The sequence below is a fragment of the Macaca fascicularis genome, chromosome 1, assembly GCF_037993035.2.
Source record: "Macaca fascicularis isolate 582-1 chromosome 1, T2T-MFA8v1.1".
Lineage (NCBI taxonomy): Eukaryota > Metazoa > Chordata > Mammalia > Primates > Cercopithecidae > Macaca > Macaca fascicularis.
In genome coordinates, this window is record NC_088375.1 from 70,030,552 (window position 1) to 70,046,784 (window position 16,233).

Here is a 16,233-nt window from a genome sequence, read left to right on the forward strand (position 1 = left end):
TAAATAAATAGCTGCAACAGCAGAGAGCCAGACCCCACAAGGGTGATGGCAAGAAAATTGGCGAGGAATTCGATGTGTAAATCTTGGGTTGTCTCTGAATCCTTTGGCCCTGGGAAGGGAGAGCAGAGCCCAGCCTGAAAAGAGGCCGAACAAGAGGACAGACAATGGGGAAGGAGGCCAGGGCACAGTGCCAGGACTTTTTATCCTATTAGGCCACAGCATTCCTGCAACTTCTGAATATACAACCTAAATCTTTTTTGTTGTTGTTTGAGATGGAGTCTCACACTGTCACCTGGGCTGGAGTGCAATGTGTGTGTGTGTGTGTGTGTGTGTGTGTGTGTGTGTGTATGTGTATATATAGAGTATATTCTAGGATGCAGGCAGGGCACAGTGGCTCTTGCCTATATTCCTAACACTTTGGGAGGCCAAGGCAGGAGGACCACTTAAGCCCAGGAGTTCGAGACCCACTTGGGTAACATAGCGACACCTGCCTCTACAAAAAAATTCTTAAAAATTAGCTGGGTGCAGTTGCAGTGCACCTGTAGTCTCAGATACTTGGGAGGCTAAGGTGGGAGGCTAAGGTGGGAGGATTGTGTTGAGTCCAGGAGCTTGAGGCTGTAGTGAACCGTGATGGTGCCACTGCACTCCAGCCTGGGTGACAGAACAAAACCCTGTCTCTAAAAAAATTTTTAAATTATCGAATTAAAAAAATTTTGTCCTGCTAAACTATAATATACTTTAGGGAAGTCACATTTTTTATTCTCTCCCACCCTTCCACTGGTCCTTGGCTGTTGTTTAGGAGATAATGTTGATTAATTTGTTGACTGACCCTTTAAGATATCAACATCAATTGTTTTAAAATCTTAGTTTATAGAAAAAATATTAGCCTAAAGACTGACTCCATTTGTCCCTCACACAGAAGCCAAGAGTTTCTATAAGATTTAGGTTGTATAGGCCAGGCGCCTATATATCTATATATACGTGTGTGTGTGTGTGTGTGTGTGTGTGTGTGTGTATCTCCAGGAAGAGAGAAATGTAATAATTTATAGGCAATATAGAATACATTGTTCTGTGGTAGCAGAACTCTTTCCTATGGAGTGTTGAGGATGACTTGGAAATAGCAGAATTTGGTCTTGCTGGTTGGGGGACTTAGATTATGAAGCACCTACTAGGTGCCAGGCACTGGGCTAAGAACTGGAAACACAAAGATGAGCACTTCATGGGCTCTGTCCCCAAAGGAGTGCTCACAGACTAGTGTGGGTAGCAGATCTGTGAACAGAGAACAGAGCAAAGCCCTGAAAAGGGGAGTGATACCTGTGTGGCTGGGAAGGTAAGCAGCGTGTATGTGGAGAGAGAGAGAGACAGAGAGAGAAAGAAACTTCCAGAGGGGCTCCACCGAGGAGGTGGCATTTGGGTTACGTTTTCTCTGTGGGTTTAGAGGAAGAGCATTTTAGACATGTGGACAGTGAGTAGAAAGGCACAGGCAGATGCCACACGGGAAAGACAGGCAAGCATTCAGAGGAGTCCGTGTGACTGGGAGAAAGGCTGTACATACCATGTGGTAGCAGACAGTCTGGGAAAAGTGGGCAGGAGAAAGGTCATGAGGGCCCGGGTACCAAATAAAGTATGCATTTCTTTTTCTTTTCTTTCTTTCTTTTCTTTTCTTTTCTTTTTTTTTTTTTTTTTTTTTTTGAGACAGAGTCTTGCTCTGTCACCCAGGCTGGAGTGCAATGGCACGTTCACAGCTCATGCAACCTCTGCCTCCTGGGTCCAAGCAATTCTCCTGCCTCAGCCTCCCAAGTAGCTGGGATTACAGGTGTATGCCACCATGCCTGGCTAATTTTTGTACTTTTAGTAGGGACAGGGTTTCACCATGTTGGTCAGGCTGGTCTTCAACTCCTGACTTCAGGTGATCTGCCTGCCTTGGCCTCCCAAAGTGCTGGGATTACAGGCATGAACCATGAACCGCCACACCAGACCAAAGTGTGCATTTCTATCTTTTGGGAGATCGAGAGCCGGCCACTATTTTTGAGCAGGAGAGGAGTGGGTTCATACTTACCTTTCAGAAAGATGCCTCACTGGGAGAAGGGGGTCTTATTGCTCCAAGAAGCCAGAGAAAGGGAGACCAGCTGTGGGGCAGGTGGGTTGGCTGGGGGTGGGGGCACTGAGGCTTTTAGGCAAGGAGATGGCAGCAGCTCCCAGGAAGCCCACAGCTGTGTGACGTGCAAGAGGGACTGCAGACAGGAGTACTCTTTGAGGCGAGGGAGACTTTTAGAGAAAATGCCCTGTGAAAGCCATTTATTTTAACAAATACTCTTCCATTGCTCTGTTTTTATTCCCCTCAGATGCAACTTTCCTTCTGGGATTGTGAAAATGGGTGTCATTTCTGTAGCTTTCTGAAGTTTGGGTAAAATTTCCTTTTCCTCTCAGTGGATTCTGTGTAGCAGGAAGCATAAGTTGATTTCAGCTTTTTGTCTTCTGAGACCTACTTCAGAGTGTGTTGCTGCTGGTCCAAGGCTGAAAGGAAGGTCTGTGATGTCACAGGCTGCAAATTTTCTAGAAACATTTTCTGAGATCAGCTGGCACAATTGTGTTTGTTTTAAAAACAAAAACATCTCAGGGGCAGTCCCCACATTCTGCATAATGGGACCCTTCACCCCACCGCCTCGATGGTTAATCCCGACAACTCAGAACATCCCACTAACGGAGGTGTTATGCGGTAACTCTCTCCTCACAGGAAAAACTGCTCTGTAAGAAAAGGGCACTGAAGGAAGTGGCTTTTGTTCTAATGCTGAATTCCAGGGAGGCTGGTGCTTGGAATGCTTACCTCCTCCTGACTTTTTACATGATTTCTCCAGTTCTTGCATTTTATACACCAAAAGCAAAATGCAACTTGACCCTGGACTGTTACATGGTGGCCCTGCCAGGCTGGCTGTGGAACTCAGGCTCTGCCGTGCACAGGCTGGTTAGTCAGGAGACTGGAGCAGAGAGCAAATAAGGTTGAGGTCATGGTTGAAATTCCTATAGAGGCCAATTGGCTGGGCACACCCTGCCCTCCACTCTCTCTGGCCCTGTTCTACAGGGGACTGAGTAAGAGCGTATAGCTGGCTCAGTGCAGCCCAGCACCACTCTCTTAAATCGCATTGCACGTCCCGAATGGCCAGTAAGCAATACAGACTTCAGGCACAATGAGACCTTGCTTAAGCAGCCCTCTGGAAGAAAGCACCATTATACCTTTCAGCTGTGACTTTTTTCAGCCTTCATTAGTGATGTGGAACAGCATTGATTGCAGTAACTTTTCTACTAAACAGAAACATTTGTCTGCTGCTCCAGTCAAAAATACCTGCTTTACAGCTTTAATTTGCCCCACAGAACTGCAGGTCTATAAGGTGAGGCTGTTTCCCTTCCCCCCTTCCTCTTTCCATGCCTTTTCCTCACTCACTGATGGCCTCTTCTCTTCTGGCAGCACCCGAAGCCTTTTTTCTCCCTATCAAAGCAAGAAAGGCTCTTAGAATGGTTGTTTGCACGCACAAGTTGACAGACTGCCCTTCATGGCAATGATTCCTGTTACCATTACTTCACCCAGACATTGCATGTCAGCGTTTTTTCTAGAAGGTTGTCAGTAGAAGCTGGCAGTTAAGAGTGGGTAGTTTAGAACCAGATCAAAGCCAGGCTGGGATCTGGCCCTGACAGTTACTATCTGTGTGTCTTGGGATAAGAACTTAACCTTGCCAAGCCTCGGTTTCCCTCTCTGTAAAGCAAAGCTCATACTGCCGTTATTGCACGCTAGCTCTCAGCATTGCCTGGCACATGACAAATGTTAGTTATGATTATTTATTAGCTAATTGACACACAGAAGACTTTATTCTACTAAAGGCTTTATTACAACAGGCTAGCAAGTGGAGATAATTTTTTATTCAGACTTTTTTTTTCTTTTTTTTTTTTTGAGACAGAGTCTCGCTCTGTCGCCAAGGCTGGAGTGCAGTGGTGCGATCTCGGTTCACTGCAAGCTCTGCCTCCTGGGTTCCCGCCATTCTCCTGCCTCAGTCTCCCGAGTAGCTGGGACTACAGGCGCCCGCCACCACACCCGGCTAATTTTTTGTATTTTTAGTAGAGACGGGGTTTCACTATATTAGCCAGGATGGTCTCGATTTCCTGACCTCATGATATGCCTGCCTCGGCCTCCCAAAGTGCTGGGATTACAGGTGTGAGCCACTGTGCCCGGCCTCAAATTTTTTATTATAAAAAATTTCAAATGTATAGAAAAGTTGAAATAATAGTACAGTTGACACTGAAATCCCTCATCTAGATTCTACAGTTATATACATGTTACCAAATATATGTTTTTTACTAAATTATTTCAATGTAAGATACAGACATCATCCCTAAATACTTCAACACACATCTCTTGAAAATAAGAACATCCTTTGATGTACTCACAGTAACCTTTATTACACTTAAGAAAATTAATGATAATTACCTAATATCCCCTGGTTCCCAATTCCCAAATCATATAAAATTTTCCAAAATGTTTCCCAATATGTCTTCTAACAGATATGTGTGTGTGTGTGTGTGTGTGTGTGTGTTTAAAAATTTCAGTAGCTTTTGGGGTACAAATGGTTTTGGGTTACGTGGATGAATTATATAGTGGTGACGTCTGAGATTTTCATACACCCATCACCCAAGTAGTATACGTTGTACCCAATATGTAGTTTTTAATCCCATACTCCTCTCTCATCCTCCCCCTTGTGAGTCTCCAAAGTCAATGCACTTTGGATGTTTTTTTTAAACAAGATCCAATCAAAATTCTTACTTTGCATTTGGTTGTGATGTCTCTATTTTATTTTATTCTAGAGCAGTAGGTGTGGGGAAATTTTGAGAACAACATTGTTACTGAAATCAGCTATTGGCTGCCAGGTGGAAATGGCTGCTGCCTCCACTGAGGCACACTGGGCCACATTTATTAACACAGGCTCTGTGATATGGTTGCATAGTTTGCTTTGCTGAACTTGTTGGTTACTAGCTTTACTGCTTAATGACTGGACATTAGAGACTTTTCTGTTATTTTTATATTCCCACCACCTTCACAGCACCTAACACACAGGTGGTCAATAAAAGTGGATGGAAGGGGCCGGGCACGGTGGCTCATGCCTGTAATCCCAGCACTTTGGGAGGCCAAGGCAGGCAGATCACAAGGTCAGGAGTTCGAGACCAGCCTGACCAACATGGTGATCTCTACTAAAAATACAAAAATTAGCCGGGTATGGTAGCATGCACCTGTGATCCCAGCTACTCGGGAGGCTGAGGCAGGAGAATTGCTTGAACATGGGAGGCAGAGCTTGCAGTGAGCCAAGATTGTGCCACTGCACTCCAGCCTGGGCGACAGAGCAAGACTCCATCTCAAAAAGAAAAAGAAAGTGGATGGAAGGAAAGGAGGCGAGGGGAAGAAGGAAGAAAAAGGAGAATGGGAAAGAGGCAGGCACTGGCAGGCACCTTCTTCCATGCCCAGTGGGTGCTTGGAGAGTCACACTGTGCCCTCCTGGGAAGCACCCACCCTCCTTTGATTTGGGGAAGATGATTCCATGTGGGATGTGCCTTTTGTCCAAATAGGCCTTCTTCCTTCACATTCTCCTTTCCCTCTTTCCCACCCTCCTTACCTGAGCACTAGTTGGGATCCCTCAGACCTTCTGCTAACTTTAACTTAGTCTTTTCCTCTCTTCCCATATACAAGATTAACATTTGACATTATTTTAAAAGTAATCTATAATAGATTATCTTTTCCTACAATCACACTCATTTTCCCAATTCCTTGGAAGGTAATTCCCACATAATTTATGATCAGTAATTAAATTCCTGACCACAATGAATCATGAGGAATATATACTGTGTTCAGAGGGATGGAGTGGTATCCATAAGGGAGCATCTGCTGAAGGGAGAGAGTGGACACATGGGGGTTAGCCTACAAAGCCAAGGGGAGCTGTCCTCCAAACACAATCAACAGAGTTCAGCTCAGGTTTAAGGGTCAAACTATTGCTTCTATTCTGTGTGGAGAGAACAATGACTGAATTGGCTGGAATAGACCAAAGTTGGTAAAGTGAACTTTCTCCACATCTCATCTCTAATCTCTAAAATTTTGACTTAAACAAAATTTGAGTCAAAAATTTTGAGCAGATATAGGGAATGAATGCAAGAAGCTCTTGATTATCTATGTGGTGGACTGGCTCATTTTCATTCCAGGCTGTCCTACCACTCTACCACTTCTCCGTGCTGAGAAGTAGTTGGCGTCTATTCAAAGTACACAGGCCATTTAATTATTAATCGGAGCAAAACATTATTAGGGAAGTTAAACTGTTGAGTAGGGGTGTGTGTGTACACATGTGAATATTTTCTTGATTATCCGGCTATTCTGTTTTGCCTTTTGCCTTTCTGGGTTCCTGCCCCTCTCCATTTGTGGTGATACCTGTAAGGTGATTATGTCACTGAATTCCTAAGAGCTTTTTGGTCCCTCTCCCATTCTCCTTGGATGTGTGTGGAAATGTTTGTCAGCAGGGGCGGACCAGGGAGGGTTCATGTACACAAGAAGTGACTGACCTTGGCCGCTGAGTGGAGCATGTATTTGTGACCAGGAAAAGGTTCAGTGTTTGTGTTTGATGATAGTTTTATGTCCTGCTGTCAGTACATAGGACTTTATAGGGGTTTCTGATGACCTAGGGCTCCAGGTACCATCATGATTATTTGGCCAATGATTTTAATGGGCCCATATAAACTTACTCTGTTTTTATATTAATAACAGAGAAGGAGATGTTGGAAGATTAAATATAGAGGAGGATGGGCTTTAGCTTCACTGTTCAAGGCCATTGGGAATTATTCTACAGAATTCGATCCAGCCTATTCTCATTATTTCCTTCTTCCTATGACTTTGATTCTTTCCTTATTCTTCCTTCCTCCTTTTTCCTTTCTTCTTTTTCTTCTTCTTCTTTTTTTTTTTTTTTTTTTTTTTGAGACGGAGTCTTGCTGTGTCGCCCAGGCTGGAGTGCAGTGGTGCAACCTCGGCTCACTGCAAGCTCCACCTTCCAGGTTCACGCCATTCTCCTGCCTCAGCCTCCCGACTGGCTGGGACTACAGGCGCCCGCCACCACGCCTGGCTATTTTTTTGTATTTTTAGTAGAGATGGGGTTTCACTGCGTTAGCCAGGATGGTCTTGATCTCCTGACCTTGTGATCCGCCTGTCTCAGCCTCCTAAAGTGCTGGGATTACAGGCGTAAGCCACCGCGCCCGGCCTCTTCTTTTTTTCTTCCTTGCTTTCTATCGTTCTTTTTCCCTCCTCCCTTCCTCCTCCCACCTTTATTTATTTCTTTCAACATGTACTGCATGCTTACTATATATTAGGCACAGTCTAAATGCCAGAGATGCAGAGATGAATAACACATGGCCCCAGCCCTCCTGGAACTCAGTTTAGTGTGGGAGGCAGATGGAGACACAGATCATTCCAGTACTGTGGTTAACAACAGAGATAAGTACAGGGTGAGCTCAATGTAGGGGTCCCTAATCCAGCTTGGCTTGGAAGAGAAGGCAGGAAGCTTCCTGGAAGAGATGATTGGCAGATTGATTGGGAGTGGCTGAAAGAGGAGCTGGGCTCAAGGCCTTTACCAAGCAGGCCAGGCCATTCACGTGGTTTATGAGCACTGGATAAAGGGATCCAGTATAATAGGATGAAGGGCTTTGGGGGTGTGGGTCTTCCATGAGATATGACACCAGATTTTGATGTCACTGGATATGGTTAGGACCACAGGGGCAGGGCAGAAATGATGTCTACTACTCTGGGAAAGTACTAGTGACTTACCTCTGAAATCTGGGGACATTCTAAGGTATCTGCTCAGATGGTTGATCCTGGGGAATCCTGGAAGAAATGAAAGCTGAAATGAAAGATCACTCTTGAAGGCCAGTACATGACATATATGTGCTCAGGGGTGAAGAGTCATGTAAGGGGAAATGGGCGGTGGGTAGTCAAGGTGTGAGTGAAGATCACTGCTCACTAGAGTGGGGCAAAGAGGCTTGGGGAGGTGGAGGAGGACTCTTGGCTTCCTAAAAAGAAGGCCTAACTTGTGCTATGCCCAGGACTCTGGAGGAGTTTTTGGGCCAGTAGACAGGCAAGTGACCACAACAGTTCTTATGCCCCACAAGGGCAGAGCCTTACATTGGCAGCTCCCTGAGTTACTTGAAGCAGGAGACCTTTTATAACCTCAAGAAGACAAGAAGAATTCTGTTGAGGGAAGCTTAATCCCTGCTCTTTGGAGATCTCGGCGTGATAGTAGAAAAGCACATATGAGCTAGAAAAACATAAGTATCACATCCGATGATACCAACTGCAACAATGGTAATAGCCACTGTGTATTTAGTCTCTACCCTGTGGCAGGGCTTTTCATGTATTACTCAACCCTCACAACTACATAGTGATATACAATGATAAACGATATTATCATTCCTTCCATTTTATAGATGGGGAAATCAAAGTTTAGAAAGGTCACAGGTAGGGAGTCATAGAATCACATTTGAACCCAGATCATTCTAGCTCTAGAGCCCCTGATCTCAACTGCTGTTCTTACTGTGAATAAATACTCAGTGCAGCTTCTCTTTGACTTGACCATAGAACCACAGCCTACCTGAAACGGTAGAATAGAGAGACCCTAGAGACTGACAAACTGCATTTCTACAGCACTACTAGTTATTATGAAGATGGATAATCTAAAATTTTCTATTTCTCTAACATGTAGTCTTAGGACACTCAGTATTAGCCAGGAACATATGATTTAAGGGGAAAAATATGGATTAGAAAATAATTGCTCTGAAGTCTACTACTTTGGTAGTTGTTATGGAATGAATGTTTGTGTCCCTCCAAAATTCGTAAGTTCAAGACCTAATCCCCAACCTGGTGGTACTATTAATAGATGAGGTCCTGAGAGCAGAGCCCCATGATTGGATGAGTGCCCTTATAAGAACAGGAAGAGAGACAGACTAGAGATTTCTTTCTTTCTCTCTCTCCATGGGTATACACCGAGGAAAGTCCATGTGAGGACATAGCAAGAAGGCAGCCATCTGCAAGCCAGGAAGAGGGCCCTCACCAAGAATCACATCTGCTGGTACTTTGATCTTGGACTATAAGACACCTCCAGAACTGTAAGAAAATTGATATCTGTTGTTTGAGCCACCCAGTCTATGGTATTGTGTTACAGCAGCCTGAGCTGACTAAGGCAGTAGTTAATATCAGCAGCAGGGTGATTACACTCTCTGTGTGTGTGTCTGTGAACTAGATCCTCTTAGTCAAAAGGGTTGTTGACTGTGTCTTGAGACCCTTCACTCTCTATATTAGTTTTGGGTGTTCTTTTTCTCATTGGTATTTATGAACAATTTACATAAAAATGACTTTTAAAAACCTTCTGGAAAAAACATATTAGTTGGTTTATGATTCTTCAATAGATGAGAAATTGGGCACTCCCTGTCACCTGTGGCCCCCAGGGAGGCAAGAAGATAGCTTTTACAAGTGAGAGGAGAGCTGGGATCTGAAGAGACCACTGGACTGCCTACCTCCCTCCTTGCTCTGGGAGTCTTCCGTGGGTCTGAGGGAGGCACAGATCATCTCTACAAGCTGTCTGGGCTCCCAGGTATTTGCTACAGGGGGTCTCGTGTGTTCAGAGGACCCGAAGCTATGGTACCCTTGAGGCTGAGGAGGAAGGTGTACTTTCTCCCCTGTACAACAGGCATGTGGAGAGCTGTGGCTTGGGAGGAGAATACCAGTGTGCCTCCCACTTCCTTAGCAGCCAGGCCTCCCTCCCCAGAGGGGCTGCACCATTTCTCAACTAGTGGCAGCTCATGAAATCCTCAAATAGGAGGTGTATTAGTCAGGGTTCTCTAGAGGGACAGAACTAATAGGATGGATTTATATATAAAGGGTAGTTTATTAAGAGGATTGACTCACACAGTCACAAGATGAGTCCCATAATAGGAGTAAGGAAGCCAGTTCGAGCCCCAAAGCTGAAGAACTTGGAGTCTGATATTCGACGGCAGGAAGCAACCAGCACAGGAGGAAGATGTAGGCTGGGAGGCTAAACCAGTCTAGTCTTTTCACATTCTTCTGCCTGCTTTTATTCTGGCTACACTGGCAACTGATTAGACCGTGCCCACCCAGATTGAAGGTAGGTCTGACTTTCCCAGCCCACTAACTCAAATATTAATCTCCTTTGGCAGCACCCTCACAGACACACCCAGGAACAATACTTTGCATCCTTCAATCCAATTAAGTTGAAACTCAATATTAACCATCACAGGAGGAATCTGCAAAGATCATTTAGCCCAGTGCTTCTCAGTTCATAAGGTTCAGGCATTTTACCTGGGAACTTTGTTAGAAAGGAGTTTTTTTTTTTTGTTTTTTGTTTTTTTTTTTTGTTTTTTTTTTGAGACGGAGTCTCACTCTGTCACCCAGGCTGGAGTGCAGTGACACGATCTCGGCTCACTGCAAGCTCCACCTTCCGGGTTCACGCCATTCTCCTGTCTCAGCCTCCCAAGTAGCTGGGACTACAGGCACCCGCCACCAAGTCTGGCTAATTTTTTTGTATTTTTTAGTAGAGACAGGGTTTCACCATGTTAGCCAGGATGGTCTCAATCTCCTGACCTCATGATCTGCGCAACTCGGCCTCCCAAAGTGCTGGGATTACAGGTGTGAACCACCGCTCCCGGCTGAGAGGAGATTCTTATTCAGGAGGTCAGGGTGGGGCCTCAGCATTTTTTTTTTTTTTTTTTTTTTTTTTTTTTTTTTTTTTTTTTTTTTGAGACGGAGTCTCGCTCTGCCGCCCAGGCTGGAGTGCAGTGGCCCGATCTCAGCTCACTGCAAGCTCCGCCTCCCGGGTTTATGCCATTCTCCTGCCTCAGCCTCCTGTGTAGCTGGGACTACAGGCGCCCGCCACCTCGCCCGGCTAGTTTTTTGTATTTTTTAGTAGAGACAGGGTTTCACCGTGTTAGCCAGGATGGTCTCGATCTCCTGACCTCGTGATCCGCCCGTCTCGGCCTCCCAAAGTGCTGGGATTACAGGCTTGAGCCACCGCGCCCGGCCAAGGGCCTCAGCATCTTTAACAAGTTCCCAGGTGATGCTGCTGCTGCTGATCTGGGGACCACACTTTGAAGAGCAAGAATTTACTCTATGTCAAGGTAGGCTACATTTCAGTGACCATCACAGTCAAGTAAGAGTCCATCCTGCTACAAAGAAGCAAATACTCTTCTTCAGCAGCTTTCTTACCTTTTAGAAGTCATTATACTTAGCAAACCCAAATCCCTTTAGTTTCATGCCCATTTTGTCAAGTTCTCCTCTTAGCAGAGATAGAGATGCAAAGTAGCCCTCTCCCATATCATAATCCTTAGTTATTTAAAGACTACTAAGTCAGATCTATTTTTAAAAGCACCACCTCTCTCTGTTCTTATGCCTGCGTTACCCAGGTCGGTCAGTAGGAATGAAACTCCTGGGGCACTCTTCGCTGAGGACTTGGCACTGGGAACATTCATGATCTGCTTATGCAGCTGGAATCTCCTCACATGCCCAAATACTATTCTTTCTCAGTTCTCTATAGTAAAGGGACGGCAGAGTTATGAAAGTCAAATCTGAAGAGGACTGAAAACCTCCACTTAACCTTTAGTATCATAACTCCTCTTCTCGGAACTCGATCAAGGTGTTTATTCACAGGTAACAGTGACCTGGTTTGGGTTTTCTCTTTCCTCCCTGGCTCTACATGTCTCATGGTCAAGAGAACTTGGAAGCAAAAACTTAGCCATCTACCATAGCTAAGCAAAGGAGTCTGAATAACCCCCAACCGGGTCTGGCGCGGTGGCTGATGCCTGTAATCCCAGCACTTTGGGAGACCGAGGCAGGCAGATCACGAGGTCAGGAGATCGAGACCATCCTGGTTAACATGGTGAAACCCCGTCTCTACTAAAAAATACAAAAAAATTAGCCAGGCAGGCATGGTGGCAGGCACCTGTAGTCTCAGCTACTTGGGAGGCTGAGGCAGGAGAATGGTGTGAACCCGGGAGGCAGAGGTTGCAGTGAGCCGAGATCACGCCACTGCACTCCAGCCTGGGGGACAGAGTGAGACTCCGTCTCCAAAAAAAAAAAAAAAAAAAATTAATAACCCCCAACCTGTATGAGAGTCCACAAGTACCCAAGTCTGTGATCGAGAGTTCTATCCTCCTGAACTCTCTGCTTTCTTTCTGCCCCAAAAAGGACTACCGTCAGGTCTTTGCACCTTTGTGTGACTTTAAGTCAACATGTTTCCTCTCTCCAGGACACTTTCTCTCCAGTATGGAATGAAATTTGTCCTTTGTTAAAGAGGCTAATGGTCCCAGGTGACAGGTTATTTTATGTATTATACCTGCCTAGGATGGCACAGTAGACATTGCCTATCAGAAAGAAGGTACTGCCACTTACAGGTTCACAGTGATATCCGGGGTGGAAGGGAGGGCTCTTCCAGGAGAAAGCAAGGTATCCAGGAGGAGACCACCAAGAGGGCCTGTGTCCTTTGCAGGTTTCTGGGAGTGCAGAGTTATTCAGAAGTCTGCTGTTACCCTGACCCCATCCTCAGCAGAACTTCCTCCATCATTTCAGAAGGTAAAATGAGACAGCTGGAGCACAGGACGAGATGGCAACTTCTGTTTTGCTTTTTTTTTTTTTTTTTTCTGACAGCCAGTGTGTAGGGAGCTCTGTATGGGGAGTATGACTCACCAGTATTGGTCATGACTCTGGGCCCAGGATTCACAAGTGTTCCAAAAATAGCAACCGGCCGTGGTGTACACCCACAGTGCAGTTAGACATTTCCCATTGAAAACACTCAATGGGAAACCTACACGGAGAAAGGGAAGGTTAAAAGAGCTGTAATTACAGTTCTTCTAGTTAGCCTAGAGAATATCTTCCTCTCCGCTTGGTCATTTATATTTCTCATTCTCTTTCTGGAGAACACATTCCTCTTTACTTCAGCATTTAGTACTTGTTCATTCATCCATTTAGCATTTTTTTTATTGAACATCTTCCCTGTGTCTAGCACCATTCTGGGTGTGAGGGAGGCACCAGAAATAAAGCAGTCCTTAGTCTCCTGGAGTTCACGGTTCAGTGAGGGAATCTTAAGCAAGTGACCTAATCTCTTAAATTTCCTCATCTGTGAAACAGGCATAATAGGCCAGGCATGGTGGCTCACGCCTGTAATCTCAGCACTTTGGGAGGCTGAGGCAGGTGGATCACCTGAACTCAGGAGTTCAAGATTAGCCTGGCCAACATGGTGAAACCCTGTCTCTACAAAAAATACAAAAATTAGCCAGATGTGGTGGCACACACCTGTAATCCCAGCTACTTGGGGGTCTGAGGCAGGAGAATCACTTGAACCCGGGAGGCAGAAGTTGCAGTGAGCCGAGGTCGAGCCATTGTATGCCAGCCTGGGCAACAAGAGCAAAATTCTGTCTCAAAAAAAAAAAAAAAAAAAAAAAAAATTGGCATAATAATGTACCTGATTCATTGTATATATACAATGTATCTATAGCACTCCTCAGAGTGCCTGATGCTTAGCAGACATTTAATCAATGTAAGTTGTTAGCTTCTGTTGAGAAACAACTGGTATGGGACTAAGATTATTGTTATCCTGATGTGCCTGTTGGTGCCACAGTCAGATCTTCACCCTGGGAACTTAGGGCCTCAACAGTACCGTGGCTGGGAACTTAGCTACAGTGGGGAGGGACCCAGAGATGCTGAACTTAGTATATGCCTCCACTCCATTGGTCAAACTCACTCAATCTAAAAGGAGCTGGGTAATCGGTGAGTGCTTGATGGTGGTGATAAAGAATCTGTCTATGGTGTAATTCAATTTTGTAGTCATTATCTTTTCCATTTTAGTGTAGGGACCCACCCAATCAGACAGCTGCACAATGAAAATAAAGGCTGGGAATGCCAAGGTGTGTCACTGGTTGTAGTCCCACGCTAGCAAGGGGAAAGTCAGGTTGCAAAACCAGCGCTGCCTGCCTTCAGTGGAGAAACCATGTAGCCTCCCAGGCCTGCAGCTTCCCTGGGCCTCAGTTCCTTTCCTGGGCATCCTCCTTGGTGAAGTTTCTGGATCCCTGAAGGCACTGGTAGTTTTTGGTTTGGGTGCTCATATAAAACTTCTTACAAGAGTCTGTTAACACAATCTTATCTGTCATTATTTGCATGTTAGTTCCTTAATAGATCCTATTTCTTTCTGTATTCCTGATGACCCTTCCAAGAGCTCCTTTAGGTTTGGAAAAGGCAGAGTAGACCCTCTGGCCTTCCCCAGTGAGGACCTGGGCGGGTGGTGGTGGTAGTAGGGGGTCGGTAGACAAAGCCATCTTTAAGCAGGTGGCTTCTGCATCAGCCTTCATTGTGGGATTCCAGGCAGGTGCCTTAAAATAGCTCTGCCACTAGCTGATCACTCAACCCCATTCACAAGGGCAAACCTTCATCTGGCAGGGAGAAAAGGTTTAAACATACAGAGGGAGGTAACTGTTGCTGTGAGTAGCCTTAAAGCAAGCAGAGGGGTACTAAGTCATCTCTAAACTTCCTTCCAGGTCTATGATTCTAAGATCTTAATTATCCTAACTGGGAAGGAGAGAAGAAAAGAAAAAACAAAAATTAGATGGCTTAGAAAGTGAGCAGAAAGTGTAAAGCTTGGAGATTTTTCTATTTGAGATATGGCTGCATTTAGAGCCAGTTTTTAAGCATTGCCAGGTTCACCTTTCTAAAAGGCATTTAGAAACCTGCCACTATCAGATTTAAATCAGTTCACCAATATGGCTAATTGGTGTGATTTGAAAGTTGCAATGGGGCAAGTAATCAGATTGGTTCCGGAGCCTCCACCCTTTGCTGTGCCTGGGTGCTACCTCCAGCAGGGTAGCATATTCCCAATTTTTGTGGTTTTGCAGTGGCCTCCTTTCCTAAGCCCATTAAGCGTTTTCCTGTTCTTTTGCAAGGTGTTCTCTTTGTGTCAGGGTGTGGTGGAGCCACACAGTCCTGGCATGATACTCACCACTTGTTGCTTTTGGAACTTGAACATATTTAACCTCTCTGACCATCAGTTTTCTCATCTGTAAAATGAGACCACATTAACCTAGCTTATAGACTTACTATGAGAATTAAATGTATAGATGTGTAGATGATCATATTTATACTTTAACTGAAAAGCTTTCCAGTGGGTATCTTAGTCCACTTTCTGTTGCTATAACTAAATATCTGAGACTAGGTACTTTTTTTTTTTTTAAAGGAATTTATTTCTTACAGTTCTGGAGGCTGAGAAGTCCAGGGACAAAGGATTCCATCTAGTCAGGACCTTCTTGTTGTGGGGACTCTCTGCAGAGTCCCAAGGTAGCTTGGGACATCACGTGCTGAGGGGGCTCATGAGAGAGAACCAACTTGGTTATAACAGACACACTCTTGTGATAACTAACCCACTCACACAATGATAACCTATTATCCATTAACCCAGGAATGGACTAGTCAATCCAATCATGAGGGCGGAACCCTCATGACTCAAGCATCTCGTAAAGGCCCCACCTCCTGATACTGTTTCATTGGGGAGTGAGTTTCAACAGGGGGGTTTCAAAGGGGACAGTTTCAAACCATAACAGTAAAATTATGTGCATGTCCAGGTGTGCCATTTAGTAGCTGTGAGACCTTAAACAAATTACTGTGCCTCAGTTTCTTTATCTGTAAAATAGAGATAATAATACTACCTACTTCAATGGATTTGATAATGATTAAATGAGTTAATATGTGTAAAATGCTTGGCATAGTAATCAGCAGATGGTGTGTACTATGTTTTAGCTTTTCATATTATTACGCCACACACCCAGTCTAATACCCAGCACAGAGGAATATTAAAAAAAAAAAAAAAGTTTGAATCCCTGTGCTCTGACACCTTTAGCTCCAAACTTGCTGCTGCTGCTACTCAGGATCTCCTTCCTCTCTAGTTGTCCTGTTTAGCTGAGCCTCTCTCCAGCTTGTGTGAAGCCAGGTCTTGGTAGCTGCTGGGCAATTAGGCCTTCAGGGCCCATGTTTGGTGGCCTAGGTAGGCCAGCAGGCAAGTTCGGCGGGGCGGAAGGGGTGAGAAGTACCTACAACTTTCACTGACTTCATGATTTCATTCCCTATTTGTCTGGGGTTCTAGCCTCAGGACATACCAGAGGGGGAAGCCA

General features: G+C 45.0%; 1 long non-coding RNA gene across 5 annotated transcripts; it reads right to left on the reverse strand.

Annotated features, from left to right (window-relative positions):
- Positions 1 to 2,283: 2,283 nt before the first annotated feature.
- Positions 2,284 to 12,695, reverse strand: LOC102119895 (uncharacterized). 5 transcript variants are annotated; one of them, XR_001490384.4, is made up of 5 exons: positions 12,473 to 12,695; positions 7,844 to 7,900; positions 3,443 to 3,487; positions 2,828 to 2,978; positions 2,284 to 2,517 (listed from the first exon to the last, which is right to left on the reverse strand). It is a non-coding gene; the product is annotated as an uncharacterized lncRNA (long non-coding RNA). The 5 variants fall into 5 exon arrangements; XR_010585382.2 differs by having other exon boundaries at positions 3,235 to 3,487; XR_012432840.1 differs by lacking the exon at positions 2,828 to 2,978.
- Between the last annotated feature and the right edge of the window lie 3,538 nt (positions 12,696 to 16,233).